The sequence below is a fragment of the Monodelphis domestica genome, chromosome 6, assembly GCF_027887165.1.
Source record: "Monodelphis domestica isolate mMonDom1 chromosome 6, mMonDom1.pri, whole genome shotgun sequence".
In the NCBI taxonomy this organism is placed as follows: Eukaryota; Metazoa; Chordata; class Mammalia; order Didelphimorphia; family Didelphidae; genus Monodelphis; species Monodelphis domestica.
In genome coordinates this window covers 61,491,823-61,505,776 of record NC_077232.1, presented here as the reverse complement: position 1 = coordinate 61,505,776, position 13,954 = coordinate 61,491,823, and positions in this window count along the sequence as shown.

Genomic DNA, 13,954 nt, shown 5'->3' with positions numbered 1-13,954 from the left:
CAAAGGATCAACTGTTCTTGCTATGATGTAGCCAGAAACAAGAATCCCCCTCCTCAAAATAAAGACACTCCAGCCCTCACCCTCCACCCCAAGGTCCGAGCTGAGCTGACCTATCCAGAAAGCGCTGGAATGAAAGGCCAGTGTTTGTCAAAGGCTTGGGCATGTCAAAACAGCTCTTGAGTGTTGAAAGCAGCCCAACCCCTAATTTAACCCAACCTTCTGAAGGGCCGCCTCTGCTGAGGTTTTCCTAGGACACTGGAAGCTGATAATAGAAGCCAAAATATAGGAGTGGTCCCACCATAAGAGGTTTGAAGTCCAGTTTCAACATCTTTAGATCTTTTGTCCAGATCAGTAAGTGGATTGAGGACCACTCACCCTGACTGTCAGACCTATTTTAGTGGAATCGATCTCATTTGAACCTTAACCTTGACCACTGAAACCAAAGCAGTTCCTACTTATAATTACATTTCTAAGGGGGAGGAACCTTACTTTTTAGGAAAGAGGAAAATTTTGACTTGAGTGCAAAGCATTCTTGTAAATTGTCTGTTTTCCCACCTCCGGTTTGCACTTAAACTTTGAATTGAGAAAATCTAGTATAATAACCCAAATAAACCAATTTAAGACACATTGGAATCTTTGACCAAAGAACATTAGCTTGGCCTAGGTCCAAAAACCTGGACTTCTCATTGAAAATAGTAAGGGACTTAAAACTAAGGAATTATTTTCAAACAGGGCTATGAAAATTGCTTCTGAATTTCCAAACCCTTTGTGTGCTAAAAATTCCAAAATGAGGTTATTGATGGATTGAGCCACTCAAGGCAATCCCAAAATACTTCCTGCTTTCAGAGAGTTTACATTCCACTGGGAGAACACATTTAAGAAGATAAATACAATTAAGGAGGGAGGAGAGGGCACTAACTCTTAGGGGATCAAGAAAGACTTCCTCAAAAGTCCACCAACAAGCAATGATCAATTACCTACTATGTGCTAGGTACTATGTACCCCCCAGTGCTAGGGCTGTAGACACAAGGAAGGAAACTATTTTTGCCCAAAGAGCTTATATTCTAACAGGGAAAGTGGGGAAAATAGCTATTAAGTTCCTGTGAGATGATATTCCCATTTTACTGTAGAGGAAACAGGCAAACTGAGGTTAAGTGACTTGCCCAGGATTAACCAACTAGTGTCTAAGACTGGATTTGAACTCCAGTCTTCCTTATCAACTATCAACTGTACTACCTAGCTTCCTCAGAGACAATATATATAGAGAGAATAAATATGAGATTAAAGGCAAAAAATGTTACACAAGATAGTTTGAGAGGGAGGGCACCAACAGTTGGGGAGATCAAGAAAGTGTATTAAAGGTGGTATTTGAAGTAGATATTAAGGGAAGAGCAAAATCCATTAAAGTAACAGTGGAGGGAATGAATGCATTCCAGGCATAGGGGAGTGAAAACGCCCAATGCAAAGATAGGGAGACCGGAAATGGAGTGCTATATGGATAGAAGAGCACAAAGGTCAATTTAACTGGTGAAGAGAGTGAGGGAGAATAAAGGAAATATTTTGAGGGGCAGATGTGAGGTTGTAAGAACCTTCCTAGGCATGAGGAACATCATTAGAATCATAGAGGAGGGACTTGTCACAGGGGCTAGGAAACCAGTCTTTGGAACCCTTAATAGTTAGCTTTTACTGTCAGACTATGTTCAATGAAAACTGAATTTCAATTTTTACTTTAAACTGCAAAGTATTGGAACTTTCTATGTCAAATCTCTTAAGGGTTGAAAAACACTTAGATAGCTGAACTTATTAAATGAATATATTTTGCTTAAACTTTGTTTTAGTCTCATCTATAAAGATGGAGATGCTTCACCCCTCAATACTATTGCAATGATAATGTCAAGTTTAAGATAATATTGGAGGGATTTTGTACTCTGAAGGCTTAAAATATCAATGGACTAATTATTCCTAAATCTACATTTCATCCTTGACCTCTTTCCTGAATTCTGAATATTTCTACTTGCATTCAGTATGTACAACTTGGCTTCTTAAAAAATAGAGCCTCTTCTTTTCATTAGTCTGTTTTTCCGTTCATTTCCCTTCATTTTTCCAAGCTTCTAGATATAAAACCTTGTAGTATAGACCTTTCCTTAAGCCACCAGTTCACTCCTTCCTGCTCCTAGTCTTCCAGTCTAAGCAGATGAAATCATCCCCCTCTCTCAACACTTTAAAAAAGATTTTAACAGAGAAAATGGAGGTCATCTGGCATAAATTCTAGTGTATGCTCCCATCTTCATCATTAGAGTTATCCTTTTGGCCTCCCTTTTAGTATTGAAAGAGGTATTTCCTCTTAAATCTAATTTGATTTGTAATGAATATCATCCCTTTATAAGGTTAGATCTCAGTCCTCTTCCTGTTAACCTTCAATGTCTCCCTCCATAGTCTATTTCAATACCTTTTGTCCCTAACATAAATGTTAATAATAAAGCACTTTAAGGTTCCTAATGCATATTACATATAGCTCATTTTATCCTTACAACAGCCCTGAAAGAAAGGTACTATTATCTCCATTTTACAAATGAAGAAACTGAAGCCCACAGCAATTTAGTGATTGCCATTGCTCACAGAGCTAAGAAATATCCAAGGGAAACTCCAGATTTAAGTCTTGATGACCTTAAGTGACTCTCAAGTTTAGTACTCTATCCAATAGGCCATCTAATTGCCATACTTTAACATTAAAAACAAGCCCTTCTAACAGCTCTTGTGTTTTGCCTTTCTTCATATCCCAGGTGCTTTGCACAATGCCCAGAACATAGCAGGAACTTAAAAAGTGTTAGCTGACTTGATTTACTACCTTTTCTGGCCTTTTCTGGCTCCTTACTTTGCTGAAAAATCCTTTGTTCATTTAGAGTAATAAGAATTGTTAAATTTATCTGTTCCTTTCTGGCTTACATAATACTTTTTTCATAGTTGGTTCTTGTCCTTCATCCTCGAAGAGGACCAAAATGACATTATGTTGGGATTAATGTGCAATGTATTTGACTGTTACTAATCAGACCATTTTGAGCTTAGAAGGCACTACCACAGGTTGGGCACAAACAGCTGGTATGAATATTTAGGATGGAGATATCTCTCAATATACAAATCTCATGTTTCTTTTGAGCTACTGACATTGCACATCTCACATTTTGTCATAGTAGCTGTATGAAGTAGGAAATGATAGTGTGCCCACCCTCTACCTCCACTTTTTTTTGAGTAGAGTGTTGGGTTTCATACTTGTGATTTCACTGGTATAAGGAACTTCCAATGGAGTAGAATCTCTTTTTGTTGATACAGATTGACAGCACTCCCTGTTGTCTGGAACGATGAGAGGTTAAGTTGTTGCCCATTCTTCATTTTGAAAAGGACCAGTGGCAGCATGGGGTGATGTCTATCATTAAAATTGGATTTAATTGAGGCAGAGTTGCCAAAAGTCATCAGCCTTACTTTCTCTTCCAGAGTCATGAAAGTCCAGTGGCAAGACAAAAGTCAGAATAACTGGAGATGACCGGGGATGCAGTAGATGATTTTGGCATTTTCATTTTCTGACCAAGCTCTAAGTGCTCCACAACGTCTGCTTCATCTGCCTTCATGGCTGTTGAAACAAATTGTTCTCATCCTTCCAATCCTGAGAGGGGAAGTCTTCACATACTTGGGGTGGACATCCCTCTAAATCACCCTGTCAGCTACCCAATTTGCCCAGATGCTCTTACCAGGATTTGACTGTAGGTAAGAGTTGGGTGAAAGGTGGACACAAAGGTGGATGAGAAGCCCTGAAAAGCCCTCTCACAAGAGGTGCTAATTCTCTCTGAACACTATTTACTTTGAAATGTTAAGTAATTTGCTTATGGCATCATAGCTAGAATATATCAGAAGTAGACTTGAACTCAGGTCTTCTGACCTCAAATCCAACAACCCCTCTTTCCTTTTCTTTAATTTTTTTAGACCTCTTTAATTTGGTTTCCACATTCAACTGAAAATATTCTAGTATGATTGCCAGTGCCTCTCTTGACTTCTATGGTATATTTGGTACTTCAGGCATGTTCCCTCCCACTTGAAGTGCTTTTATTCCTTGGTTTATGACACTACTAGATCTTTTGTGAGTCTGTTCTTGCCCTTTTGCTGTTCTCTGTATTCACTCCATTGGTAAACTCAGGTTCTTGTTGCTTCTGGGTTGATTATGTTCAGATACTATTTCCAGCCCTAGGCTCCAAACCCATCCTTTAGTTATCTGTGGAACATCATCTGGATGTTTGTCCATGATCTCAAATACAATGTATCTTAAACAACTCATTTTCTTCCTCTCTCAAACAAGATCCTCTTTCCAATCCCCTTAATTATGACAGTGGCCCTCCAATTCTCCTAGTTTCCTAGACTTAAAAACTCAGAATCAAATTACTTTTCCTTATTTCTTACACTATCATGTAACCAAGTTCTAATATTTTAAAGTCTTTTTTCTTAATTCCAAATTTAAAAAACCAAACCAAACAAGCATTTCTATTTATAAAGAAGAGAATACAAATAACCACAAATCTATGTGTTTAGCTTGCTTTTCTTCATACCTATATACTAATTCCATCCACAAGTATCTTAGTCCCTCCTCATAACACTAAAGATATCAAGGGGGCCAAAGTATATACATATATAAATTAAGTCATATTTCACCTTTCTGTTCATTTTCTTTTTTTTAATAATATTTTATTTGATCATTTCCAAGCATTATTCATTAAAGACAAAGATCATTTTCTTTTCCTCCCCCCACCCCCCATAGCTGATGCGTGATTCCACTGGGTATCACATGTGTTCTTGATTCGAACCCATTGTCATGTTGTTAGTATTTGCATTAGAGTGTTCATTTAGAGTCTCTCCTCTGTCATGTCCCCTCAACCACTGTAGTTGGGCAGTTGCTTTTCCTCGGTGTTTCTACTCCCACAGTTTGTCCTCTGCTTATGAATAGTGTTTTTTCTCCTAGATCCCTGCAGATTGTTCAGGGACATTACACTGCCACTAATGGAGAAGTCCATTACGTTCGATTATACCACAATGTATCAGTCTCTGTGTACAATGTTCTCCTGGTTCTGCTCCTCTCGCTCTGCATCACTTCCTGGAGGTTGTTCCAGTCTCCATGGAATTCCTCCACTTTATTATTCCTTTTTGCACAATAGTATTTCATCACCAACATATACCACAATTTGTTCAGCCATTCCCCAATTGAAGGGCATCCCCTCGTTTTCCAGTTTTTGGCCACCACAAAGAGCGCAGCTATGAATATTTTTGTACAAGTCTTTTTGTCCATTATCTCTTTGGGGTACAAACCCAGCAGTGCTATGGCTGGATCAAAGGGTAGATATTCTTTTGTCACCCTTTGGGCATAGTTCCAAATTGCCCTCCAGAATGGTTGGATCAATTCACAACTCCACCAGCAATGAATTAATGTCCCAACTTTGCCACACCCCCTCCAGCATTCATTACTTTCCTTTGCTGTTATGTTAGCCAATCTGCTAGGTGTGAGATGATACCTCAGAGTTGTTTTGATTTGCATCTCTGATTCTGTTCATTTTCTGGAGGTAACATTCACAGTTTATTCTTCTAGAATTTGTTCAGCCATTCCCCAATTGATGGGCATCCCCTTTGTTTCCAATTCTTTGCCACCACAAAGAGAGCTTCAATAAATATTCTGGAATATATGGGTTCTTTTCCTCTTTCCCTGATCTTCTTTGGAAACAGACCCAGCAGTATTGCTAGGTCTAAAGGTATACAGAGTTTTATTACTTTTTGAGTGTCATTCTAAATTGCTCTTCAAAATGGTTGGATCAGCTCACAACTCCACCAGTAGTGCATTATCATCTCCATTTTTCCACATCCCCTCTAACATTTGTTTTGTCCTTTTGTCATTTTAGCTAATCTGAAGGGTATGAGGTGATAGCTCAAAGTTGTTTTGGCTTTATCTGTGGTGATTTATGGCATTTTTTTTCATATATCTATATATGGCTTTGCTTTCTTCATCCAAAAATTATCTGTTCCATATCTTTTACCCATTTATCAACTGGGAGATGACTTATAAATTTGACAAAGTTCTCTATATATTTTAGATGTGAGACCTCTGTCTGAAAGGTTGTCTATAAATTCTATCCTCCAATTTTCTGCTTTCCTTCTAATCTTGGAAGCATTCATTTTATAAAAATCTTTCAATTTAATGTACTCAAAATTATCTATTTTACATTTCACAATTCTTTCCATCTCTTGTTGACACAATTCTCCTCCTATCCATAAATCCGATAAGTAGTATGTTTCTAGTTCTAATTTATTTGTGGTTTCTCCTTTTATGTTTAGATCATGTATCCATTTTGATCTTATCATAGTGAATAATGTAAGCTATTGGTCTATACCTAGCTTCTGCCAAACCAGTTTCTAGTTATACCAGAAATTTTCACCAAACAACGCTTTCTTATCCCTAAATCCTGGATCTGTGATTTTGTCAAGTACAAGATCACTATAATCTTTTGCTGCTGTTTGTTGTATGTCTGTTCTGTTCCACTGATCTGTCTTTCTATTTTTTAGCCAGTATCAGATAGTTTTGACAATTACTACTTTATAATACAATTTAAAATCAGATACTCTGTCTTTCCTTCATTTATGGTTTTTTCTTCATTAATTCCTTTGCTCTTCTTGATCTGTTATTCTTCCAAATGAATTTTATTATTTTTTCCAACTTGAAATAATTTTTTGGCAATTTAACTGGGATGGCATTGATTAGCTAGTTTAGTTTAGGTAGGATTGTCATTTTAATTGTGTTACTTTGCCTATCCATGAATATTTCTCCAATTATTTAGATCTGACTTTATTTGTGTAAAAAAGTGTTTTATAATTATATTCATGTAGTTCCTGGGTTTGTTTTGGCAGTTATACTCCTAGGTATTTTATTCTACCTGTGGTTATTTTAAATGGAGTAGTTCTACCTCTTCTTGTAGGACTTTGTCAGTAATATATAAAAATGCTAATGATTTATGTAGATTTATATCCTGCTAAATTTTACTAAAGTTATTGGTAGTTTCAACTAACTTTTTAGTTGAATTTATAGGATTTCCCATATATTGTGTCATCAACAGAGATAGTTTTATTACCTCTTTGCCCTTTCTAATTCCTTCAACTTATTTTTCTTCTCACTGCTATTGCTAGCATTTCTAATACTGTGTTAAATACTGTTGTTGATAATGAACATCCTTGACTAATATTTTTGTTTCTTGGAAATGCCTCTCATATTTGGCCCTTCTCCATTCCAGTGATATTCTATTTGATGTTATGTTGCTAGCAGGATCCTCTGACTACTTCTTGACATAGTTATTATATATATATGTGTATATATATATATACATATATATGTGTATATATATATATATATAAATATATCACATAGCTCATTGGTCTTGAAGCAGAGCAAGTGGAGTTAAAGACAGGCCTCAGACTCCCATCACTCCATCCTTGTATGTCTCTGAATCTGAGACCATCAGTTCCTCTCTCTGGTGGCCAAGAAAGATATAATGTCTCTATGGTTTCCTCCCTCTCCTCACCTTTTAGGTTTTATAGGCAGGGCTTACTTTAGGTGCAAAACCTTCAGGCAGGCAGAAATTTTTAGCTTCCCTCCCTTGTCTTCCTTTACAGTAATACTGAGCTGAAATCGCTTCTTTATAAGTGTTTCTAGCACTTGCCCAGGGGTCTGGATGAGACAGCCTTGTTTCTCCACCCTATGTCTCCATTACATTTATACTTCTGGAGTCAAACAATGTCTTATTCCTTTTCTCCAAGATAGCCCTTTAAATATTGGAAGATAATTATCACATCCTCTCTGAATCTTTTCTACTTTAGCCTAAACATATCCAGTTCCTTCAATCAATCCTTATATAGCATGCTTCTGAATCTCTTTTTTGTCCTGATTACCTGTTTTATCCCTGATTTCTGTTTATCCCAAAGAAGAAATACCAGATGTGATCTGACCAGCACAGACAACAACATTATCACCTTCCTTGTTCTGGACACCATATTTGTATTAATCCATCCCAAGATCACATTAACTTTTATAGCTACTCCATTATATTCTTGGCTCATCTTGAGCTGGTAGTCTGTTTAAATCACTAACATGCTCTGTAGCTGAACTCTTGTTATTTTCATATGAGCTGCTATCTATGCCTCCCCATCTTTTCCACATCTTTTACCAGTTTATTTTTTTGGGAACTTAAGTCTGTAATATTACATTTAACTATTACATTTCTTTACAAACTCCATTTTAGGATCCTGAAAGCTGTGGTGGATGTAATTGCTTAACCACCATCAATGATCTCTGAAAGAGTATAGGGGCATCACCAGGTAGAAGAAAGGGAACTATTACCCCTATTTATAAAAAGTAAAAACCAGTAGACTGGCATCTGCAAACTAGTCATCTCAGTACAAGATGTTGAGTTTGACATAGGTTTTTGGCCAATAGAACCTATTATTTTAAATCTTTACATCTTAAAATCAATACTGTGTATTGATTCCAATGTAGAAGAGTGGTATGGGCTAGGCAATGGGGTTAAGTGATTTGCCTAGGCAGTGTCTGAGGTCAGATTTGAACTCTGGACCTCCTACCTCTCAAACCACTGAGCCATCTAGCTGCTCCCTAGAACTTATGATTAACCAAAAGTCTGTTAATAAACATCTAGATGTAGTGGTGCCCAACTGAAGTCTCTGCTGCTAAGGAGGAAGATTAAGTTCAGGAGTTCTGAGCTATAATAGGGCCCTGCCTATTGCATAGCCAAACTAAATCTGACCCTAATATAGTGAGCTCCTTAGTAGTGGAAGGCCATCACTCTGCCTATGGAGGAGTAAAGTGGCCCAGGTCAGAAAAGTGGGTGTGAAAGCTCCTGAATTAATCAGAACTGGGACTAGTCTCTGAATGGCTGCTAGATTTACACCCTGAGTGAGACAGGGCTACCCAGTCTTACAAACATGAAAAATAAGCCAGCATAACTTCATCAAAAGGGAGTCATGCTAGACTAACTTTTATTATTCAATAGGTAAAGACCCTGGAACATCAAGGAGAATTCCATAGATATAGTTTACCTAGATTTTAACAAAGGATTTTATAGTCTTTCATGCTGTCCTTGTGAGAAAGATGGAGAAATAGAGACTAGGCAATGGCATAGGTAGATGCATTTCCGTTTGTTTGAATGGCTAGACTGAAAGTAACTATGGTTTGATGTCATCTTGGAGGAGTACTCCAAGTTTTTCTGGGATATGCACTTGATCTTATGCCAGAATTCCCTAGCAATTCATGCTATCCCAAAGTGGGATGAACTGTCTTAGGAGGGATTAGATCCTTCTTTCATATGCAGTCTTCATGCTAAATGAATGACTAGCTGAGTATGTTGTGGATGGAATTCTTTTTAAAGGTATGGCTATGACTTGGTGGCCACTGGAGTCCCTTCAAGCTCCTTTCAAAATCCAGAAATCTGTGTGATGCTGTAATCTTGTGGAATTCAGTCCAGTGTTCCAGCCTGTCAATAACTTCTTTTTCTGAAAAACTCTTACCTTCTGTCTTAGAATTAATATGATGTATTAGTTCTAAGGCAGAAGTGCAATAAGGTCTAGGCATTAAGAGTTAAGTGACTTGCCCAGGGTTGTACAGTTGGAAGTGTCTGCGGCCTAACCCAGGCCCTCTAATCTCCTGGCCTGGCTTCCTATCCACCGAGTCACCTCCCTGCTCCATGTTACCAATTTTTCAATCCCCTGATTGTCATCTAATCTAATAGCTACCAGCTAACCTATTAGCTATCACTCCTAGATCCATGTCATTTATGAATCTGTCATGTCATTTTTACTAACATTGATAAAAAGAAATAGCAATCCAGAGTTCAGGACAGAGCTCTGTAGTAAGTAAATCACTGGTGATACCCTTCCATATTGGCTTCATCCTATTAATCAATACTCTTTGAAACAGTTGTTCCACCAATTGCCCAGGTGTACTTGGCATTTCGTACATTTCCATTTTGTCTACAATGGTATCAGGAGAGGTTTTGTCAAATGCATTGCTGAAATTCAAATATCTTAGCATTTCTCTGCAATACCTGAAGAATAAATCTGTTACAGAATGAAATAGGATTATTTTGGTATGAATTTAATCTTGTGAAAGCCAGTATTTTATCATTTCATTCAACTCCCTACCATGGTTCTTCATTTCTTGTAAGTTCAAGAGAGCCAGTATCTTGAAATGGATTTGTAGTCAGAGGTACTAGATTCAAATTCTGACTCTGCTACTTATTGCCTAGGTAACCTTGATCAAGTTAGTTAAGCTCTTTGGGCATTTTCCTTGTCTGTAATAATTTTGCATGAGAAGAACTGAGGTCTCTGACAACTCTGAACCTTTGATCCCAAATCCAAACTCTTTTGCTTAATCTTTAAGGTCATCTATAATCTATTTACACCTTAACTTAGAGGGATGTCTACCCCAAGCATGTGAAGTCTTCCCCCTGTGTAATGGCAGGATGAGAACAATTTGTTCCAATGGTCATGAAGGTAGCAGAGCACAGATTCTGTGGAGTGCTTTGAGCTTGGTTAGACATCAAATGAGCCAAGGTCATCCACTGCCTCCTGAGGCATCAACAGTCATCCTGACATTTGTCTTGCCACTGGCACACTCTTGATACCTCTAGAAGAGAAAGTGAAAAAATGATGACTTTGTGCAACTTGCTTAAACCCAATGTAGGTAAAAGTCAAGACATCAATCCCATGATATCATTGATCTTCATAGGAAAAAAAGACAAACAACAATACTTTAACTACTCACTCAATGTTATGCTTCATAGGGAAAAAGACAACAATATCTTAAGAGTTAAGACTTAACTATTCACTCAATGCCACTAGTATAAATCCACTCAAGGTAAGTCAGTCTCTCCACCTGGCAGATACTCCTCCCACCCTACTCTTTTGTTGTTGGTAACTAACCAAATTCTACCTTTTCATCAAGACCTAGCTAAAGACTTTCTCTCTGAAGCATATAAATTAACAATTCTTTCTTCCTTCCCTACATTCCTATTGAACTAAAAAATGTAAGGGTGGGATTAATTTTTAGTTATTTAGTTTAGAAAAAATTATTGTAAAAATCCTTGACTTTCTCTTTTAGAATTGATATTAAGTAAGACAGAAGTACAATAGGGCTAAGTGACTTGCCCAGGGTCACATAGGTCTTAACCCTAAATTACTTAATCCTCATTGCCTAGCTCTTTCCACTCTTCTACCTTGGAACCAATACACAGTTTGATTCTAGGATGGAAAGTAAACATTTTGACGGCGGTGGGGGGGTGGGGGGGGTGGAGGTGGGGGAGTGGGGGGGGTGAGGGGAGGGGGAGGAGAGAGAGAGACAGAGAGAGACACACAGAGAGAGAGAGACAGAGACAGAGACTACTCTGTGCCAGGTATAATGCCAAGGAGGCAAAGACCATCTCTGCTCTTGGAGAGCTCCCAGTTTAATGGGGGTAAGGGGGAGGGAGGCTAATAAGCAAAGGGCCATGTACAAACAAGCTATATAATATAAAGGGATGGATAGAGAAGGTTTAGGAGCACTGAACCTTGAAGGAAACTAGAATGACAGAAAGGCAGTGATGAAGGAGACCATTCCTAATATAACATGTTCCTTTTCCTCCACTCCCCCTATACCTAGACAGGTCCTTGAAGGCTTCATGAATACTAGGGATGGTTTGCTCCAGTGAAGAAATGAAAGAATGCCCAGTTCAAGGGATAATTAGTATCCAGCCCATTTTGCCTGGAATAGAATTTGGTGAAGATTAATGTGAAATGATTCTGGAAAGATAGTTTGGAGATAAATTCTGCAGTGCCATAAGCACCAGGCTGAGGATTTCCTATATTTTCTTAGATCTGTCTATAAAATTATTTGCATCATTAAAGGATTAATTACTCAACATTTGTGAAACACCTACAGTTTGCCAGGCATTAGGGATACAAAGATAAAAAAAGCAAACAGCCCCTGCCCTCAAGGAGATTATTTATCAGGGGAAACATGCCCATATCTAAGTGGATACTTAGTTTCTGCAGGATACATACAAGATCATTTTAGGGTAGGAGAGGCAGTCTTGGGGTCGCAGTGGGGGTGAGGCAATAGAGAATCCCTGGAGGTTTCTGAGCCAGGAAATAACATGATCAGACCTATGTTTTAGAATGATTGTTTTGGCAGCTATACTGAGGGTTTATTGGAGAAGGAAGCAAGGAGACCAATTATGAGATATGACAGTTGTTCAAGGGGAGTAATGATTAAAATGTAAACTGGGGTTGAAGCCTCTGGAGAGGACAGAGCAGACCAAAAAATGTTATTGGGGTAAAATCAAATGGAATTGGCAAATGAATTTATCTTGGAAGGACAGAGATAGGGAAGAATCCATTTAATTTGAGGTTATGAGCCTGGGTGATGGAGAGGATGCTGTATCTAGGAAGAAATGAAAAAGATAAATTGAATAAAGATAGCTAGGTAGCACAGTGGATAGAGTTCCAGGCCTGGAGTTGGGAGGACATGGACTTAATCTGACCTCAGACACTTCCTAGTTTTGTGACCCTAGGCAAGTCACTTAACCTCAATTTCCTAGACTTTGTAGTTCTGTTTTCAAACGGATACTAAGAAGGTAAGGATTTTAATTAAAAAAAAAAAAAAAGAAGAAACCAAAAAAACCCAAATACAGCTGAGAAAGTTTGGTGGTAAAGACAATGAATCAGTTGTAGAAATGTTGAATTTGAGCTGCTGTTGGGACATCTAGGTGGAGATATTAAGCAGGCAAATGGTGATGCAGGACTGAGGAGAAGGAGAGAAATTGGGTTTGCATATTTGAGTCATCTGCATAGAAATGCTAATTAAGCCTTAGGGAGCACATAAAATCACCAAGGAGAGGTTGTAGAGAGAAGAGAAAAGGGCCTAGCACAAAGTCTTGTGGGGCAACCACATTTAGGAGCATGATATGAATCATGACCCAGCAAAAGAGACTAATAAAGAGTGGTCAGACATGAAGGAAAGTCATGGGAACCACGCCAGGAGATTGTGTCCAGGAGGTGAGGCTGTAATCTATGAGAAGGTGTTGAGAAACCAGGGAGGATGAGGCCTAAGAAAAATCCAGGGGACTTAGCATATATCAGGTCATTGGAGAGAGCTGATCCATTCAAATGGCAGAGCTGGAAACTAGGACTGTGTTAGTAAATGCTGAACAAATAGCTCCTGAAACAGTTTTAAGTCTAATTTTCATTATTAACAGTTCCCCCTATTGCTTTCTTATGTCTAGACAACCAACAGAACAATAAATCAAGTCCTAATTTGTAGCATTGGCCAAATTCTGAGGCGTAAATGAACATTTAACAATGGGCAGTAGGAGTTAGTTTCAGAACTCTACAATAAGTGGAAACCATAAGGAATAATGGGCCAGGGAAGGCAGAAGGGGATTTTGAGAAGGAAAGAGAGAAAAGATAGAGGATGATACTTTGGTGGAGCTGGAGGAAGAGAGGAATAGCAGATCTAAGTAAAAGTGGTTTCTTTTCCCCCCAATTACATGTAAAACAATTAAAAAAAATTTTTTTAAAAATTGAGTTCCAAATTCTCTCTCTACCTTACCCCCAAGCAATTTGATATAGGTTATATATGTGCAGTCATGCAAAACACATTTCCCTATTAGTCATATTGTGAAAGAAAAGACAGAACAAAAAAAGCCATGAGGAAAAAAAGGAAGAAAAAATAGTTATGCTTTAATGTGCATTCAGACTCCATCAGTTATTTCTCTGGAGGTGGAGAATATTTTTCATCTTAAGTTCTTCAGAATTGTCTTAGATCACTGTATCACCAAGAATAGTGAAGTCAATCACAGTTGATCATGGGACAATATTGCTGATAAAT